This window comes from Dermochelys coriacea, chromosome 7 (assembly GCF_009764565.3).
Source record: "Dermochelys coriacea isolate rDerCor1 chromosome 7, rDerCor1.pri.v4, whole genome shotgun sequence".
NCBI classification, from domain to species: Eukaryota; Metazoa; Chordata; order Testudines; family Dermochelyidae; genus Dermochelys; species Dermochelys coriacea.
This window is the reverse complement of record NC_050074.1, coordinates 102285562-102306281: the sequence shown is the minus strand read 5'-3', so window position 1 is coordinate 102306281 and position 20720 is coordinate 102285562.

The following is a 20720-nucleotide window of genomic DNA, read 5'->3' as shown; positions in this document are numbered from 1 at the left end:
TACAAATGCAAGAAGATTCAAAGTTAAGGGTGAAACGCCATCCTTAATTCATTGCCATTAAAAATAGGAGAAGAAAAGCAATGTAACATTCGTGAAACTACAACACTCCAATAGTATTAGCTAGAGCCAGATCTAGGGCAGTTAGCCACTGTAAAAGCTTCCTCTTCAAACAATTCTGCCAAATTCCAGTGCACTCAGAGACTGACCAGCAACAAACCCATTTCAGGGTTGGGTGTTTCTTCAGCAGACGCTGCCAATTATGGCAAATGGTGCCAAATTATTTGGTAGATTTATCATGGACAGATATCCAGTCATAGTCATGCCCTGGTTTCCTTAAAGTAATTGCCATGACAAAAATACTTTTTTATTTTCAAAAGAAAACATTTTACAAGAGAGAAAAAGTGTGAGAGAAGATAAAGTAGCCTGAGACAATTCATCCAGTGTTACTGGTGATATAGATAGATTCGGTCCAGAACCCAAGGGCCACATTTTCAGATGTATCTCTAAAATTGCACCCTTCAGTTTTATGCCTCTTTAGCCTCCAAACCTGGATGTACACTCATGAATCAGATAGTTTGTTCACAATTGCCCAGTATCAGTGGATGCCTCTGCAAAATTGGTTTGCCACACTGTTAGGGGCCTGTTTGAGATTATAATTTAAAGAGTTAAACTTTGAATAAGTGCATAATTCTACTAATATTCTTCCACTTTACTCTTACCTTTCCTGCTAAGATACTTCAAGAGTTTGCAATCGCTGGTATAATATATGATACACAATATGTATGGTTCTGTGCCTATGGAAGAACTCTTGGCCTTAACTGTGACTTTTTTTTTATTACAGCTATAATGTTTGGATAGTATTTCCACTTATGTTTCACCTTCCATCTGGAAATTTCAATGTGTTTGCACTTGTTTAGCCTTATAATATCCCTGTGAGGTTTGATTATCAGCACCTTTTTAAAGATAAGTAAACTGAGTCAGAAAGGGTGAAATTCAGCCAGGTATGGGGAGTCCATGCAAGGCTGTCTTGCATTATTTAAGCCCCATGAGAGGCAAGAGTGTATGTGGAAAGGCCAGACAAGGGAGTTTCCACAGAGGTGTTCCATACTGCAGAGTGTGCTGTCACATTGGCTCCCAATATGTTGGCATGGAAGAGGCCTTGGGGATGGACTGTGGGAAGGATCCATGCCAGTGATCCAAAATCCATGCATAGGCATGGAAGGGCAGGGAAATAATAAGAGGCAAAGGAGAGACAGAGAGGAGACTTGTTTTCAGATGAAATTTGAAAATATATAGAGTTGAGGCGGCAGAGCTATACAAGAAGGGTGTTCCAGATGGCAGGAACTTCTGAAAAGGAGATTCTTGCACAAATGGCATCCAGACTGTGTGAAGGATCAGAAAGGAAGCAGGTGCTAAATGCACAGAGGCAAAGAAGGTAAAAAGGGGGTGGTAGGTTGGTGTGTATTTGGCAGAAGAAGGTCAAAGTCTATGCGGCTGGCTTCCTTTAACAATGAGGAAATAAATGACTGGATCTTGAGATGAAAAGAAATCCAAGCAAAGTACTTTTTTGCAGAGCCAAAGTTTATAGCTGTGAAGTTAACTTAAATCAACCTGAATGGTAATTCTTGAAGTTCCACGAGAGTCCATCACACATGGCTTACCATCAGAATGGGATGATCCGGAAATGCTAGGACAGGAAGCAGTTCTATCAGTGTATGGGAGATTGAGGGGACTCTCTGTCCATGTGTGAATATAAATTATGGGCAAGTCAAGACCCCTAGACAAAGGTTCCCATGTGCAGAGTTAGGGTGGGGAGTTCCCAGTTTGTGAAGAAGCTGCATAGAGAGCCTCTGCTCCTCTGTGTGCTTTGTGGAAATTCTCTGTCATAGTTCTATTTCCACTGTCACATTAGGCGCTTGGGTGTGGTCTGTATTTCAAAGGTGCTCAGCACCTGTATCTCCTATTCATTTCAATTGGTACATGGGTCCCACTACCTATGAAAACTAGGCCCTGTATTTGTGGCTTCATGGCTCTAAGGAGAAGGAATACAGCCTGTAGCATTGGCCGCAGGTCAGCTTTTCATGGTCTGTAAGGGTGAATCCTTTCCCCACAGGAAACCCTTGTATAAAGCCCATTTATTTGGCCTTTGTGAAAGGGAAAGGGTTTAGCAGATGGGGAATAGGAGAGTCTCAGCAACTTGTCTGATATAAGAACATAAGAATGGCCATACTGGGTCAGACCAAAGGTCCATCTAGCCCAGTATCCTGTCTTCCTACAATGGCCAATGCTAGGTTCTCCAGAGGGAATAAACAGAACAGGTGAGCCATCCCTGTCACCCATTCCCAGTTTCTGGCAAACAGAGGCTAAGGACACCATCCCTGCCCATCCTGGCTAATAGCCATTGATGGACTTAACCTCCATGAATTTATCTAGTTCTTTTTTGAACTATGTTATAGTCTTGGCCTTCACAATAAAATCTCTGGCAAGGAGTTCCACAGGTTGACTGTGTGTTATGTGACAGATAAAATGTGCAAGTATATTTAATTCTAATGACATAAAACAAAGGCAGACACCACTTATTACAATCTTAGAACAGCAAGAAAAATAGAGACTGGAGGGAGGTGTTTAACCTTCTTTGTTAATAAAAAAAGTTTGGAGTTTCCCTGAATATGAATATTAATAAACTAGTTCAAGGGACCCGATTTTTAATTTCCTATGTCTTCATTTGGAATTCTACTCCTCTTGGAGAGGTGTGTACTTAAATGTAGGGGAAAGGGGGATTTAATGAATTACAAAAAGCTTACTTTATGTTGAAAATGTGTATTCCTGGCTATTTCCATTTAAAGAACATGACATTCGGGTGGAAATTGCCCCTTATGAACAGGTCATTAATGTCAGCTCTAGTAAAACTGACATCACCTGCTACTATTTTAATTGTGTGTTTTACTAATGTTAACCATTTTCCTGACAATGGCACCCCCATGGCCTTAATGCGTCTGTGTAAAATACATAAACCAAGGTCAAGAAATGCTTCAAATGCTAAGTACCTTCATAAAGCCAAATGAAAAGTTTGGTGTTTTGCATTCATAAGAATAACAACAAAAAAAGGAAAGCCTATACAATATTTTCCCCGGCTTTTAGTACATAAAAGAGCCTCAAAGCTTTTTAGGATTCACTTTGGTTAGCTACTGTTTTGTATGAAAAATGAGTTAAATTTCCAAGATATGGACTTTATTTTCTAACACAAGTGGTATATTAAAAAAACAACCCTAAAATGCTTCTTTAGTGTCATATGTAACAGTAACATTTTTCCCATGGTTTGGGAAGGTAAAAAAGAGAAAATGAAATCCAGATTTGTAATTCCTAACAGGAGAAATTTGATCCTTTTCAATGTTTAAGTAATATTTCCTGTAAAACATAGGAGGCCATCTGCAGAGCTGTTTCCAGACACATTTTGAAGTGGCAAGGGCAACTGAAAGAGACAAGAATGGAGGCTGGCATTTCACCTCTGGGAGATGAAACATTAAAGGTTTCTAAAAACTGGTTCTACAATTTTACAAAGTATTCAACCACTGCATAGTTCATAATTTGTTTAATTTACCTACCTTTTTATAGATATAGGGAGGGGAAAAGCCTCTCTGTAAGAGACAGTATAAAAAATCAAGACAGCTGTAAAAAGCTAATGTACAGCTATCAAGAATGCTTCATGATTTTAGTTGATTGAAATTGTATTTTATTCTTAACAAGCCCAATACAGAGGTTATAGGGGAATATTCACCAAAAGCAACTATACAAAATGAAACATATTTGGGTAAACAACAGAAACACTGAACTTTTTTTTGCTATTTAAGCCTATTATAGAATTTTGTTTTATTGTTGATCTCTAGGGTCACCTTATGAATTTGTGTTAGTGAAATGTTATGGCCTCACTATAATATTCACTTTGCGAAAGGGCCTGCATTTACCAAATCTCATCCAAAGTGGAATATAAATGAGAAACTTGCACCTCTCTTCATGGAATATATTTTACACTGGAGTGGTTATTTTTTGTTTTATTTTGTTTTGTTTTAAGCTACAGACAGATTCTAAAATTGAATTCTTGTTCTCATGCCAGAGTTCAGTATAATGTCTGAACAGTGAGGTTTTCCTTTTGATATATGCATTATATTGTTCAAATAGTTAAACTGAGAGCAGATTCTGCCCCTAGATGGGAGCCTGTGAGCTCCATTAATTTCAGTGGGAAATATGTGAGTATCCAAAGGCTGCAAATGGGTCAAACTGTTCAATGTATAATGAGTGATCACCTTTAATGATATACAGTCTTGTATTCTTATCTTTCCACTTTTAAAATCAGTATTTGGTGTAATTTTGCATTATTGTTGATTATTGTAGCTTTTTATTTTTAATAACGTCAGAAACAATCTGTTGGATCTTTCTATCTATTGTAAGGGTTTCTCTTGTGTCCATTCTTGTGGTATCTAAGCAGATTGCAGGTAAATGAGATTAGTACAGCAAAGTCTCTTGTGAACTTCAAGGAGTCCTCTGCTCTACTCCCTTCACTGGTTACAGGAGGATCTTTTTGAGGGGGAGGGGAAAGAGGGCTGTATATATATATATATTTCCAGTTATAATGGGAAAGTTTTTTATATAAATTGTCTCTGTGTATTGCAATAATATAATATACAATAAAATATGTATGGGAACAATATTGTCCATGGGAACTATGCATGGAAATTATATATAAATTTCTGACATCTACAAATAAATGAAATACATGTTTTCTAATCCTTTAATCATTCCCGTGGCTCTTCTTTGAACCCTTTCCATGTTTTCAACATTTTTCTTGAAGTGTGGACACCAGAATTGGATAAAGTATTCCAGCAGTCATTGCACTATTGTCAAATACACAGGTAATAAACAGTCACCTCTCCACTCCTATTGGATATTCCCCTGTTTATACATTCAAGGATTGCATCAGCTCTTTAAGCCATATTATCTCACTAAGAGTTCATGTTCAGGTTATTATTCACTGGGACCCCAACTCCTTTTCAGGTCACTGCTTGCTAGGATAGACTCCTCCATCCTGTAAGTTTGGCCTGTTTCTTTGTTCCGAGATGTTTGACCTTACCTTTGGTCATATTGAAATGGATATTGTTTGCTTGTGCCTTGTTTATCAAGGCATCAGGATTGCTCTGTATCTGACGTGTCATCTTCATTATTTACGATTCTGCCTATCTTTGTGGAAGGGAAAGCTACAGATACTGACTTCCCTCCATGAGCATACATGATGGGGAGTTTGTAGCCCTTATGTTCTAATCCCAACTCTGCTATCGACTTGCTCTCTGACCTGAGGAAGGTCACTTAAGCCTAGTTCCCCTTTGTAAAATGAAGGTTATGATGTTACACAGTGTTTGTACAAGATGCATTGGAACCTAGATATGAAAAGTAGAAGTGCAAAGTATTGTATTGCATGCTATTTATAAATGATGATCCAGATCCTGTAAGACTCAATCTGCCAAGGGATGATAGTCCTCCAGTTCTGCACGGCATATGTAAGGGCTCTTATGTGTCACACCTTTCTGCTGCCATTACAGTAAGGAAAAGGGAGATTGGGTGTTTGGCCTTTATGCTAAACTGATCCTAGGTTGTGTTTTCAGCTCCTTGTGGCTGTGGCAGACTGGTGTATGTTAGAGCAGCATCCAGCCTGCTCCAGCATAGTACAGGTGAAATAGTCATGCATAAGGCCATACCTATATCAGGGAAGTACAAAGGAGGAGAGCTGTAAATCTCTTTGGCTGCACTGGAGGATCTGACCCAATGCTACATCTCAATCAAACTTAATCAAATTGAATATCTACAGTTTGAACCTGTTGTTATCATAAGAACAACAGCTTTTTATGTTTTCAAGTAACAAATCAAATATTGTTGCTCAAATGTATTATTTTCATTCTCTCCCTTACTAAGAGCACACATGTTGTCGGTACATTTGCAAATATGTGACATATCTATCTTTACCCTTATGCATTAGCTCACTTATTTTTTCTTGTTCTAGCAGAAGTTATGACATTGAGTTTCCAAGTTAACACAGATTGAGTGGTAGGATACATACAAAACCAATTTCAAGATTAGTTTTTTCACAGTATTTTGCACTTCCCATCAGCTTGTTTTGGCATTGGTTCTGTAAAATTCTGACTGTAAGGTCTGATCCTGTATGAAATCAGAAAGAACCTTCAAATCTGTCACTTCCATTTCCTTCAAAAGAAAAACACTTCCTACAAGGAAAACACATATTACAGCAGAATTAGAAGTGAGGGCTGGTATTTTTGTAAGGTACAAATTGAAGGCATTCTCCATATCGTTAGAATACCAATTTTATCTTATTGGTGTGTAGTACCCACTACAGTACTGAGTCCCTAGAGATGCATGTGTTCTCATGAGATTACTTCAGCATCACATTACTGGTAACACATATCCATTATATATACACTTTCAGACAAGTGGAAGTGTTTTCAGAAAAACAATCTGGAATCTTGGCTTAAAACTCAAGTTTCCTGTCAAAGCAAACAGAGTAGCCTCAAAGAGGACTTATTTTTATTTTGCTCAGACAAGTATGCTCTTTTCTGGATTATTATAGGGGGAAATAAAGCAGCTATCAGTCTTCAGTTTATTTGACAAGCTTCTTTGACAACTTGAACAGAACTGGGCCTAATTCTGCAAACCCTTTTTCATCCAAGTAGTCCCTGTGACTTCAGTATGTTTATTTGATTGAGGACAATGCACATGAGTAAGTAGGTGCTCACAGACTCACAGACTTTCAGATCAGAAGGGACCATCATGAGCATCTAGTCTGACTTCGTGCACATTGCAGGCCACCCACTCCTGTAATAGACCCCTAACTTCTGGCTGAGATACTGAAGTCCTCAAGTCATGATTTAAACACTTCATGTTAGAGAATCCACCATTTACTCTAGTTTAAACCTGCAAGTGGCCTGTGCTCCATGCTGCAGAGCAAGGCAATCCCCCAAGGGTATCTGCCAATCTGACCCAAGGGAAAATTCCTTCCTGACCCCATATATGGCAGTCAGTTGGCCCCTGAGCATATTGGCAAGACCCACCCGCCAGACACCTGGGAAAGAATTTTCTATAGTAACTCAGAGCCATTCCCAGCTAGTGTCCCGTCACCAGCTGTTGGGGATATTTGCAGCTAGCAGTCTCAGATTGGCTACATGCCATTGTAGGCAGTTTCATCATACCATTCCCTCCATAAACTTATCAAGCTCAGCCTTGAAGACAGTCAGGTTTTTTTGCCCCCACTGCTGTCCTTGGAAAGCTGTTCCAGAACTTCACTTCTCTGAGGGCAAGTCTACACGCTGTGGCAATCGATGCACCGGACGTCGGTTTAATGAGTCTAGTGAAGACCCGCTAAATCAACCAGATTGCTCTCCTGTCGACTCCGGTACTCCACTGGAATGAGAAGCATAAGGTAAGTCGATGGGAGAGTGTCTCCTGTCAACCCAGTGTGGTGTAGATACTGCAGTAAGTGGACCTAAGCTACGTCGACTCCAGCTATGTTATTCATGTAGCTGGAGTTGCATAACTTAGGTCAGCTTATCCCCGTAGTGTAGACAAGGCCTGGTGGTTAGAAATCATCATCTAATTTTAAGTTTAAACTTGTTGATGGCCAGGTTGGAGCTGTAGTATGGAATGATATTTTTGTTACTGTCTTTCTAGTCTAGGCCATCCTTTACTTATTTTGGAAAATTTCAAAGTCTTTGCTATTGTCAGATATTGTTTGTCTCAATCGGTATCCCTAGCTTGTTTCTTCACCTATCAAACAAGGTCAATGAACAGTTCTGAGTGAGGTACCGAGTAAACAAATGTAAATTTTAAATCAAGTGATATACTGTTCACTTTCATTAAGTTCCTCTTTAGAAAACAAGTGTTTTATGTAACACAAGGGACCTTCAGAATGGGTCAGATGTAGTTCTTAAACAAGACATAGTATAGTAGTTTTCTCACACATCAAGTTTAACAGTACAAGCCAAACAGAGAAGACTACTTTACTTGGAAAAAATGCACTTTAAATAGATAGGTATCCCTTCACCTTCCAACTGTTCTCTGCTTGTAAAATACTTGGGGGTAAAGTATTCAAGTATAGATATTTCTTTAAACTGGAAGGATCATGTATTTTCCTTAGAACATGTATTGTATTGTAAAAGGACCTGAATAGTGTGTGTAAACTGGGTCTAATTTATAATTCAATCCTTTTTCATAGTGTAATTTCAAATCTGTTTTAGTTTATCTTCTTAAATCTGGCTTGTTCTAAGGGAGTTACATCCATTTGTAGTATAAATCTGCAATGTAATTACAATATCTGTGTTGCAGAGCCTCATCAAAGGGAAATATTCTTTCACTAACCGCCTCTACACAGTTGTTTTCTCTTTAAGAACCAGCATACTGACCTCACCCATGGGCCATTTTTTTGTGAAAAACTCCTATTGACTTCAGTGGGTATCCTGCATACCAAATCATGACAGGCTATCTGTGTTTTTGTTCTGATCACTAGCTTGGTTGCCAAGAATTGTACCACAATCTGTAATGATCACTTCTTATTTTAAGCAATTGTTTCTGCCCCATTTAAATCCAGGATCAGGTATTTCAGGAGATACTATGAAATGCCACTTTAATCTCCTGAAGACTTCTGATCTTGTATTTATTGATTGCATGTAAGGCTTCATGTGAAAGTGTTTAAATTTGTAGAAATTTATCAAACAGATTAAGAATAGCACACTCAAGTGTAATATATTCAAATATTTGTATATTCAATTTTCTCAGTATGCTAGCCTTGTTGTGCAATATGCTGATTATTATAACATCTTACAGTAAAGGAGCTCAGTTTGGATTCTGGCTCTATAAATCAGACTGAGATTGTACTATAGTTACTACTTAGAAAGGACTTGTCATTTGGAGAATGCAAAACATTGAGCAATTTAGATTGTTTTTCCATTAAGCTTATCCCTTGGTAGTACTTTACTCCCTTACATCTTCCTAATACAACATTATTTAAATGTTTTTGAGAGCAAAATTATGTTTTTAATCCTTCTTTTCCCACACGATATTGGCTTCCATGCAGATGCATTGGCTAGAAGTCAGTTTTCTTTGACACTTATGTGTGCCTACATAATTCATATTAGTATCTATTTTAAATTGTTTTGAAATTTTACAAGCAATTTTTGTAAAGAAACAGTTTTGTCTGCAGAATTTCTATATTTGTTTTATAAATTGTTCCAGCTCCATAACTTAGTAGATCTCCCAAATGAAATTGAACAAAAAATCTTGGATTTTTTTTGTAAAGTTTGCATAAATATTTTACACAGATCTCTCTTTAATTAGGTTATAACATTATAAAGTGGCAAAGAGTTTTCTCCTTCCACAAATTTAGACCTGAGAACCACAAACAAATTAATTTGCGTCTTAGGATTTTGACTGGGCCTTTTGGCCTACTCCAGCACTAACACAAGCACTCCTGACCCTCTGGATTTCAAACGCCTGAGGGTAAAAAGCAATTATAAAAACATGACTCTCCCAGATCAGCTTTCGAATCTGCCTTGTCTCTGTTTTATTGATGGAAGATTGAAGGAAGATTCAAATCAGCCATCCTTCAATTCTTTACCAGCAGCAAAATGCAGAAACCATTAGCTTTTCCTGTGTAAATGACATTGTCCTGTCTTATTATTCAAAACAGGCTGGGCATATCACTTAAAAAGGACATGTTGAATATTTATTTCTAATTTTCAGCACCCGTAAATAGTATTTTGCTTTGCTCCTAATTTTCATTTTGTGGAATAATATTTCATAGCAATTAGAGCAGTGACTAATTAATATAGAGATCTTATTTAAAAAATAGCTAAAGAGTGCAGACTGACTTTGTTTAATATGATCTCAGTTACAAGACCCTTGTGAATAGGAAATCATACCAAACAACAGTTTGAATATATAAGATTATACAGGTATCTAGGTGGTGGTTCTTTTCATGATTACTAATAACTTGGTACCTCGCCTTGAATAAAACTGGCACTATGCTTAAAAGAAGTGACACATAATGTGCCATTTTCATTTACCTTAATGAGACCGGAATAGAGCTATCTTCCGTCAAATTGTGATCGTCAAATTTTGATTGTGATCAAATTGTCAAACCAGTCAATATTGATTTTAGTGATGTAAATAATTCAGCATGTCATCCTTATTTATATGCTTATTAGTTTTTCCTACCTATATTTTTCTGTTTTACTTCCAGCTTCCTATTAGTTTGTGCATTTTCAAGTAACCATTGGCCAAAAACACAGCTGTGTGATATGTCACAGCAGGTTTGTAACCAGATGTGCTAAGGGTAGCAAACCTTTTGAATGAATCTAAGTCAAATTTGCACGTGAAACCTGGAGTAATTCATGGTTTCATGTTAAAAGTACAGATAAGACCGAACTGCAAAGTTTGGATCTAGAACCCAATTTTGAATCTGTAGCATAGTAACAGACTCTAATGTATTGTTCTTTTGTTCTATCACCATTGGCTTAGATGCTAAAGTCCTTCTTTAAGATCCAGGATGTTACTGGCAGTCAGGCTGGCAGGACCAATCAGCTCCTATGAAGATTTAAAGAAAATGTGTCTCTTTGGGTCAATGCAATGCAGATAGACTAGGTCATGGAGGAAAACTCTGGGAACACTCAAACTCGGAGAGGGAATTCAGATCGAAATTTGTGTGGTATTGTTGTATTTGAATCACTTGGAAAGAGGTGAGTGAGGACACAAACTCCGATTCTGTGAGTTTTGTTGAGCATGGAGAAAGGTCTCAATTCATTCAGAGAACCCCCAGTGTTCTTAGGTGTTGGCAGTCAGGGTTTTTGTTGAATTCATTATTATTATTGTTGCTAATTATTATTATTTGTATTACAGTAACGCCTAAAGGCCCCAACTGGGATTCATTCAACCCAGAAGACTGTAAGCTTACCTCAAAGTATGTGAACTCCTGTGTAACAAGTTCAAAGAAAACATTCCCTTGGACTTGGGCAAAGAAAAACCACTGATTTTCACACAATTCTATTTAGATTTGTGCTGTGCTAGATTTGGCAATATGCTCTGTGTCTGTTTGTGGGGCGGGGAGGGGGTGGCTGATTCTTCCCTCACTTAAATCAGGAGTGATTGAAATCAAAGTAAAACCAGTGAAAATAAGAGCTCAATCAAGTTATGGCAGGGCCATATTAGAGATGCTTGCTGTTTTATCTGAATTTTCTATAGTTATAGGTGGAGCTTAGCAGTTTGTGTACAAGAAGACCTCACAGCCTATTTGATATCATCTTTTTTTATAATACTAGGTGGGTATGGCATATGAAAAATGCAATGCATTTAGGAGAGTAACTTATTTAATTGATACAATGCAATAGTTTTGTCATCTCCAGATTAAAAAGTTGGTGCTTTATTTTTGGAATCCCTGAATGTGTATGGAATTTAAAGAGCCTAAAGCTATAATGTTTCACTGCTCCTTTGATAAAATTTATATTTAATCATATCTTAAAAATTGTTCTCATTCTGCCACTTGATGTTACCAACCAAGCGGAACCCATCAATGCAACTCTATCTATCAACTGTTTTTATTTCATTCTCCTACAACTCCTTTTAATGGTACATACATTAATGAATTACAGTGGAGTTTATACAAAGTACAAATGACAACCATGCTGATACCATGTTTTCTATGTCTCGTCAAAATACTGCATTGTGACTGAAATGCTGGATTTGAGTTTTTATAAGGAGAAACCTGACAAACAGAAAATAAGTATCATCACTATGTGAGTATATCTCTTTTCCTCTGAGCAGTCCAAAAGCTGATTTTCTGAAAGGACTATAATGAAAATCCTCTTTCCATTATGTTCAGATCTTCATTGTATTTTTTATTAACATTTATTTTGAAATCTTTGATCAGAAGTAGAAACATTGTGGAATAATACACATGATAAGAAATGACAGTTGATGAAAATAAGCAGTTCTTTGGTAGCTTAACTGAACTTTCAATTACGCCCATTTGCGGCTGGCAGTTATGAGATTACACAGGAATTTCATACAAAGACAGGTATCTGCACAAATGTGTCTCTTCTAAACACTAGTTAGACTATTTAAAGTCTCTGCTAAATTCTCCCTGCAGCAGCACCTGTTAATCCTATGTGTAATAGTGTGGTATGTATGAAACTGAGAGCAGAATTTGGCCTTCAGTGATATTATCATTATTTAATTTTCCATTCTTGCTACTCCTATAAAGTGGCATGAATGAGTTAAATATATTTCTTTCGAGCTTTTTAGAAACTGAAACATGTTCAGCAAAGTCGGTGGTCTCCACAAGAAATTCAAACTCTCTGCTGAACAAGGGAATACACACATGTGCTTGTATCAATACATAATCTTGGCTTAAAATCAGTTTCAGCGACACTCAGTGCAACCTTCATTTTGTTCCCAAGTCTGAGAAATTCTGTTTGTCTCAAGCAGTTAACTTAGAAGACTTCAGTACTTGACTGACTTCTCTGGCTGTTAATGATCATTCCCTGCAATGTGAAGAATCTAGAATCTCTAATTATATTCTTATCTTAATGGGAGTTAGTTTTTGCCTCCCTCACATCCAAAGCATCTGGTAAAAGCTGCAGCTAGGAAAAGGACTAAATGGATCTTTGGTCTATTGGTATGGCAATTCATAAGTCAATATCAGTTCATTAAGGGGCGGTGATTTGTCCTTGATAAACAGCTACGTAACAAACTAGTCTTTTCTTTCCAGCCTCAGTTCCGGAAGGATTGAGAAGACTCTCCCCATGCTCTCTGTTCTTTTCCTCTGTGGCTTTTCCTCTGTGTATGTAACAGACTGGGGAATCACATGCCAAACTTGGCTCTGAGTTTTCTGAAGATAGAATTTTAAAGTCAGTAATCGACTGTACTGAATTTTACAGGATTTCTCCCAAGTATGATACTGCTATCTTTTAAGTGATTGGAGTAATGCAGGAGTAATTCTCTAAATTATTGACAGGATGTGAATAGAGATGAATGAAAAATATCTTTATCTTCAATAACAGTTTAGATGCACCAGGTTAATATCCTGATTTTTGATATCTGGCCTGCTTCAAGAAATAGTTAGGAACAATCCCTTTCACAGTTAAACCCACTAGAAAGGGCGTGTGTGGAGAGGGATTGATACCTCTTACTGCCCAGGAATCACCTTTACTTAGAGGACCCTCACTTGCAACTCCCAACTCTGACAGTCAATGGAAGTGGGAGTGGCCACCTAGTGTCACCTATTTTAGGAGGTGTGTGAGAGGGGGATTAAAGGAGAGCAGGGTTCCCCTCCTGTCTTGTGCATACACAGCTATCTCCTGCACCATTATGTATGATGTTCTCTTTGCCATTTAAAAAAAGAACTAATCCCACATCTGATGCATTTTTAAAACAATCAGGAAATATCTACCCTTTCTTTAAGGCAGGGATGTCTAGCCTGGGCCCTTGGGGCTCTTAATTGCAGCCCTCAAGGGTGACTGTTTCAAGAGGGAAGTTTATATTTGATTATGAATAGAAAATGTGTTCCCTGAAAGCATTTTTCAAGAGATGAGGGCGAGCGAAGAGCAGTCTCTGAGATGGTGCTTCTTTAAGAAGAGGGGAATGAATAGTGAGAGAGCAAAGTTGTAGTCTTCACAGAAGGGGGAGCAGTAGAGTAGGGAGAAAGCAACACAGCAACTTGTGCAGCCAGGAGAGAGTGCACTAGGAAAAGGGGCAGCAGCTTAGGTCAAAATTCAGTTAGGTTTTAAGTTTGTGGGATAATAAAATGCTATTATCCCTGTTGGAAAATGAAAGAACAAGCACACTGCATGAAATACCTGCGGTGAGGGGTCACCCTGACCCAAGACTCAGTGTTTCACTGTTAGATTTTGGAGCTGGGGCTTAAACCAGATAGTGAGGGGAAGAGGTGCTTGTGTTTTCGTGAGGCAAGAGTCCTATATGCTTCTGATCCCTGTGTGAAGACTGTCAGAGGCTGTCAGTGGCTTTGAGAAAACCAGATAATTAAGAAGTAGCTTTGAGGCAGGTGGCATTGTGAAGATAGCTTTTGCTGAAGCCACAGATGGAAGCAGCATACCTGAAAAGTTAGGGTGAGGGCTCTGCTACCCAGCAATCAGTACAGCTGGTTTAGACCACATGGACTGATTTCTGCTCACGCTTACATTGTGACTTCAGTTATTTTATATAAGTAAGGTATGCTGGATGTGACTCACTATAAAATTTACACTAGTCAGAAACAGTAGTAGAAGAGCTGAAAAACTAGAGGTATATTGGCTGTGTCCCATCACAGTGTGAATGCTTTCTATAGCAGAATGAGACTGTAAACTCTTTCTTGCAGGGACTGTCTTTTTGCTCTGTATTTGTACAGTGCCTGGCACAATGGGATCCTGGTCCATGACTGGGGCTACCACAATACAAATAAAACATAATTATATTAAGAAGTTTTAATTTGTACAGAGTTCTAATCATGGAGTTCATTACATGGGGACCCTACAAAACAGGTGAGTCTATCTTTACAAGATAACTTTTAAAAAATCATAGTAGATTCACACTCAATCTTTGTTTTCCTAATTTACAAAAACTAAAAGTGAGTTTTCCATTTCTCTACAATCTAGAATAAAGAAGAAATCAAGCATCTCAAAAAGAAATTCATCTGATGGTTGGGAGAGAGTCAATATTTCCTCACTATAGTGCATTATTATTGCCTTTTCTGGATCTGTGGAAATGATCATACAGTCCCAAATCCCCATAGATTTGAACTGAAATTCTAATATATCAAACATTTCAAACTTAGGTATGACTTCTTGAAATAAATGTATGTTTTATTCCTCTCTTGAAAATATCTAGATCTTAAGACCAAAGCATAGTTATCTCCTCAAAAGGATTGGTTGTCAGGCTTTTGATGTACATCAACAATATCTATTTAGTGACCTCCCTAGTGAAGGCTTTTTATAGCAGGGCCTCAGCTCATTTGCTGAAGGATTTTATCTAGGGTTTGTGATCAAAATCTTGAAGCCTTGGATTTCCTGTAAATAAATCTCTAGAGTTTCTATGGTCATTGATACTCACAGAGGTAAACGGGTGGGATTCACAGAAGATTTAGTGAGCCAGAAACAGATAAAAATATTAAAATTCTGATTTCTAGAGGGTTTTTCCTCAAATTTATTAGTCAGTTAAATGTTAACTAAGAGAGAGCATATTCATTTGGATAAGTGAAAGTCCCTTACACAGGAAAATGAAGTTTGTTTGTTTTTTTAAGTAGGTCTAGAGTATAAGTTTTTAAACTTATTTTAAGAACAAGTAATAGATTTTTTTTAAAAAAAGCAAAATCAAATACAAGTTGTTAGAGAAGGGGGGAGGAAGATTAACCCAAATCCAAATGTTTATACAGAATAACTTTTAATTTTATTTTTATGAATAATTAGAAAAATAACTGCATCATAAAAGAAAATGCATTGTAGGGAAAGCAAATTTACCTGATTTTTTGTTGAAATGAAGGAGGCTATTACAGATTCCATTCATCAGAATGGGGGCATGAAGCAAAATAGATTGTTACAGTATGGATTAGGAAGTTGTGTTTATGCGTGGGAGAGAAGGAGGTGTTTAAGTGGCAGAATGGTTTGCCAAAAAATCATTTTAGCATCTAGAAAGTTGCTTGTAAATCTGAATTGCCTTTAGTTGAAATGTTTGTGATGAAGAAAAAAAACATTCAATAACCTTTGTGAATCCTGGCATACAAAACTCTGGAGAATACGCTTTTAAAAAGAGTAATATATAATAACTATATATTTTCAATCAGTCCTCTTGATCCCAGCTCTCTGTCATTCACAAGAACTTGCCAAATCTGTTGAGCTTCTGAGTAGTGACCCACCCATCTAATTCATGGACCATTCTACATTTACAGAAAGGTCAATAAAAGCTTTCCAGAGTTGCAAACCTCTCTGTAATGGTTGTCCTAAGCAATACTATCTGAAGAGCCCCAATGGGAAATTGGAAAAGCAGCAGCCAATTTCCTTTTGCTTTTTTTACTGCTTTTTGGTCCTGTTCTTTTCTTTTTCCCAGTGTTGAATTTTTTTGTGAAGTAGTGGGATACCTCATTCCAAGATCTTACATGGAGGACAGATTATATCAATCAATTAAAGAATTTAATATAAATCTGGTCTAAAATTCTGACAGTTAGAGCACAGGACCAATAATCAAAAGTTCTGGGTTCTTTTTCTGGTTTGTTAGTTCCTTCTGACTCACTATATCACCATGGATAAGTATTTAACTTTCTTTTTGTTTTCTCATCTTTAAATGGTGTATCAATACTTTCTACTTTATAGGAGAAGAGAAAGATTTAACTAATTAATATTTGTAAATGCCTTGAGATCCTTGATAAAAGGAGCTATAGAAAGGCAGTGCTATTATTTAACTCTTGTCATCTTCTCACTTTTCCCCTCCTAACACAATATGAATATGAGAAGATGATGGTATCTTACACAAATAGAATGAGAGGATATGCTTATTTTTAGGTTCGTAGTTCAGAATAATGTCCTTGCCCCATTTTTCAAGATATGCACCCTTTCAATGACATAAATATCAGAATTGTAGAATTTAATGGGAGATGCATTATCCTAAACTGGAGCTATTCCCTTGATTATTTTCTTAGCATTTTCAGTTCTTTTCTCTTTGTGGAGTCCTTTAGTTTAATCTATTTGTCACAAACTAAATGAGTGTAGAAAATATTCACCATTGACATGACTAAAGATAAGAAGGATTTGGATTTTTGGGGACCAACAGATTTCTCTAGTAATTTTGCTTATTTTTTGTTTAATTCAGGATTTAATTAATTTCTTATGGACACAAAAGGCTATTTTACTCTGGCATCAAAATTTTATTCATCATCATCATCTTGCTTATGAATCCCTTGATTTAATCACCTGTGGAAAGAAGGGAAGTAAAATCTTCTTGTCTCTCTCATGGAGAAGACTCTGCAGCTATAAACTCTAAAATGATTGGATTATCTGTCTTGTAACATATTATCTTTCTTTTGTGCTAGTAACATATTGTTTCAGAGCCATAACAATAAGTTATTTTGCATATAAAATATTTTCTCAGCTTTTCTTATTGGTCATAAAAAATAACCTGATATTTTTTTCTTGCAAGGTTTCTTGTAGGTTTAAGCTCTTCTGCTATTAAGTCGTATGCTTCAATCTTAACTTTGATTTTTGTCAGTTAACCTCAAACCTCAAATACAGGTTTTCACTCCAGGCAACCACTTTGATTCTTCTAGTCAATCTCAAATTTAGCAAAACTAGGGATGTGCATATCCTTTTCTCATAATTATTAAGTTTATACAATTCTTCTCCCTTTCAGGATCTTTTTGGCAAGCATTCCACTCTCCTGGGTTTCAGGGTTATGAGTTACAATTCATTCAGAGTTCAAGCCTTTGGTTAAGACAATGTCCTGAGGGTTATGAGGTCTGTTAAATGGCTGAAGTAAAACTAGTGTTTTAGTTTCCCTATTTGGCTCTGTTATGTTAGGGGCATCGAGGAACTTCTCTACACACCCTGGCACAGTGGTGGGCAACCTGTGGGGTGTACATGGCCCATCAGGGTAATTCCCTGGCGTGACACCAGACATTTTGTTTACATTTGCACAGCCGCCTGCAGCTCCCAGAAGCTGCGGTTCACCATTCCTAGCCAATGGGAGCTGTGGGAAGCAGTAGCCAGCACGTCCCTGCGGCCCGCACCACTTTCCGCAGCTCCCATTGGCCGGGAACTGTGAAACACAGCCACTGGGAACTGTGGGGGGCCGTGCAAATGTAAACAAAATGTCTGGAGGTCCACCAGGGGATTACTCTGGCGAGCTACATACAGCCCGCAGGCCACAGGTTGCCCACCACTACCCTGGCATGTTTAGAGATTCAGGTTGAGAACTTGCAGTCTGCTCCACTGCATCCCTATGGAGCCACGTTGACTTCAGGGAGCTCCACATACGTACAGGAGTCTTTCCATATGGAGTAGCTTTCAGGATCAGGTCCTTACATTGGAATCGGAGATGTGGCAAGAGGAAATTAGAGAGGCCAAGACCTTTAGTAAGGATCCAAGTCCATTATTTATTCTCTAAGCTTACCAATTTTAGTTACTGAGACCGTGCTGTAGCCCACCGTTAATGCTTTCTTGAATCTCCTCTCTAAAAAATGGTCTTTCATACAAAGATATTTATCTGCTTATATATTCTTTTAAATGTAGTGATAAAAATACCTCCTATAAAATATGAAGATGTGATATTTCCCCTTTGCAAAAGCCGGCACAGGGCCTATTCACAACTCAATATTGTGAATAAGTGGGATTTAAATAGTGCAAGGCCTTTTGCTGGCCAGTTCAGCCAAGATGAACAAATGCGTCTGGATATAAGTGCTCTAAACAGCCATCATCGTGTTCCTTAGAAACCTACCTCATCACGTGTCTATGTGTGGGAATCTGTGATATACAGTTACAGTGTCAAGTTCAGTTGTTCCCTGTAGTATATTTTCTCTTGATTGTTATATGCTTTCTTTATTTTCTTACCTGTATAATTATATCAGTAGCATTTTGGAAACCTACTGCTTATAGACCTGATATAATAGTCCTGGTGAAGGAAATGAGATCAAATAGTGTCTTTTTCTACATATCATGACTAAACTGGTAAAATAAGAACAGGTAAAGAACACAGACAACATCAAAAAAATTATGTAGCAGGTTTAAAAAATAGCAGTGAATATTCATTAAAAAAAGAATAAATCAAATTATCCAGGTAGTAATGTTACAACAAGAGTGTGTCATAATAATCACAGGTTTCAGAGTAGCAGCCGTGTTAGTCTGTATTCGCAAAAAGAAAAGGAGTACCGGTGGCACCTTAGAGACTAACAAATTTATTAGAGCATAAGCTTTCGTGAGCTACAGCTCACTTCATCGGATGCATTTGGTGGGAAAAAAAAAAAAAAAAAAAAAAAACCCCACCAAATGCATCCGATGAAGTGAGCTGTAGCTCACGAAAGCTTATGCTCTAATAAATTTGTTAGTCTCTAAGGTGCCACCGGTACTCCTTTTCTTTTTGTCATAATAATGTAAGAAATGGCATACAGACTCAATTAACTTTCATATCGGAATCTATAAAAGAATGACCAGAGTGGTTATCTGGATGAAATGTCTTTATTTATTTCAGCCAGACACTTGTTTCTTGTATTGTGTTTTTTACAGTGTCCACTGTCATGTATAACATTAATTGGTACAATGTGGATTTTGAAAAGCATTCTCTAACTTTTGGGGATACGATCATTAATAGGTTCATTTCTGTAAGCTCTTAAAGTACACTCACCTAGTAAAACAACTTTATTTCACTGTTTAGTGATTCAGCCAAGTCCTTTCCTTCCTGTAGTGTTTATTAAATGTACTTGCATGCAGATCATTTATATGCGTGTTCTTTTTTGCCTCAAAAGGCTGCATGAGCTGCCAAGTTCATTCTGGCCTTTGGTGATATGGCTTACTTTGGTTAGAGTGTCCAGACACATGCTTGTATAGAACAAAGTAAAACATGGATTTTATTATCTAGCAATGGCTGCCTTTCACTGCTAATGTTTGAAGTCAGATTACACAGTTCATGAAGATCGAAAAGTGCAGGTGTTATTTTACCCAAAGTATGCAATATTGACTAGAAAAAAACAAGGAGTCCGGTAGCACCTTAAAGACTAACAGATTTATTTGGGCATAAGCTTTCGTGGGTAAAAAAACACTTCTTCAGATGCATGGAGTGAAAATTACAGATGCAGGCATTATATACTGACACATGAAGAGAAGGGAGTTACCTCACAAGTGGAAAACCAGTGTTGACAGGGCCAATTCGATCATGGCGGATGTAATCCACTCCCAATAATTGATGAGGAGGTGTCTCTTCATGTGTCAGTATATAATGCCTGCATCTGTAATTTTTACTCCATGCATCTGAAGAAGTGGTTTTTTACCCACAAAAGCTTATGCCCAAATAAATCTGTTAGATTTTAAGGTGCCACCGGACTCCTTGTTTTTGTGGATACAGACTAACAAGGCTATCCGCTGAATATTGACTAGACTACTCTAATGCATGCTGCATGCCCTTTTTAGTCAGTGATCTTTGCATGTTCATGAAGTTAATGCCATCATTTGATGATGGCGACAAAAGCAGTACAAGTAAGGCGCAACCATTAAATAGATGTACACTTCCTTGATTGCAGTAAGCAGAACAATTTGATTTTCCTTATGGCAGAAGCCAAGTAATTATACTGCTTATTGTGCTTTTTTTTTCTTAATCAAGCCTGCCTTTGTTCATAATATCTCAATACATCTAACCCATTGAGATATTTTTTGTCTTCTTAATTTCAGTCCATATAGTTTTTGATGGTTCTACAAGAGCCTTGCTTTTTATATCTGAAAAAATAAAAAAATTCCTTTGTGCTGACAGCTCCATTGTAGTCAGTGTTCAAAATATGAAAGAATGAATGCTAAATGTTCATAATGTAAAGTGTCGAGTGCAATCTGGGATAATAGAATACATGTCTTGCAAACTTGCAATTTAATATGGCAAACTACTTGATCAGCAAGCATATTAATTCATTTATAATTTGACATTAT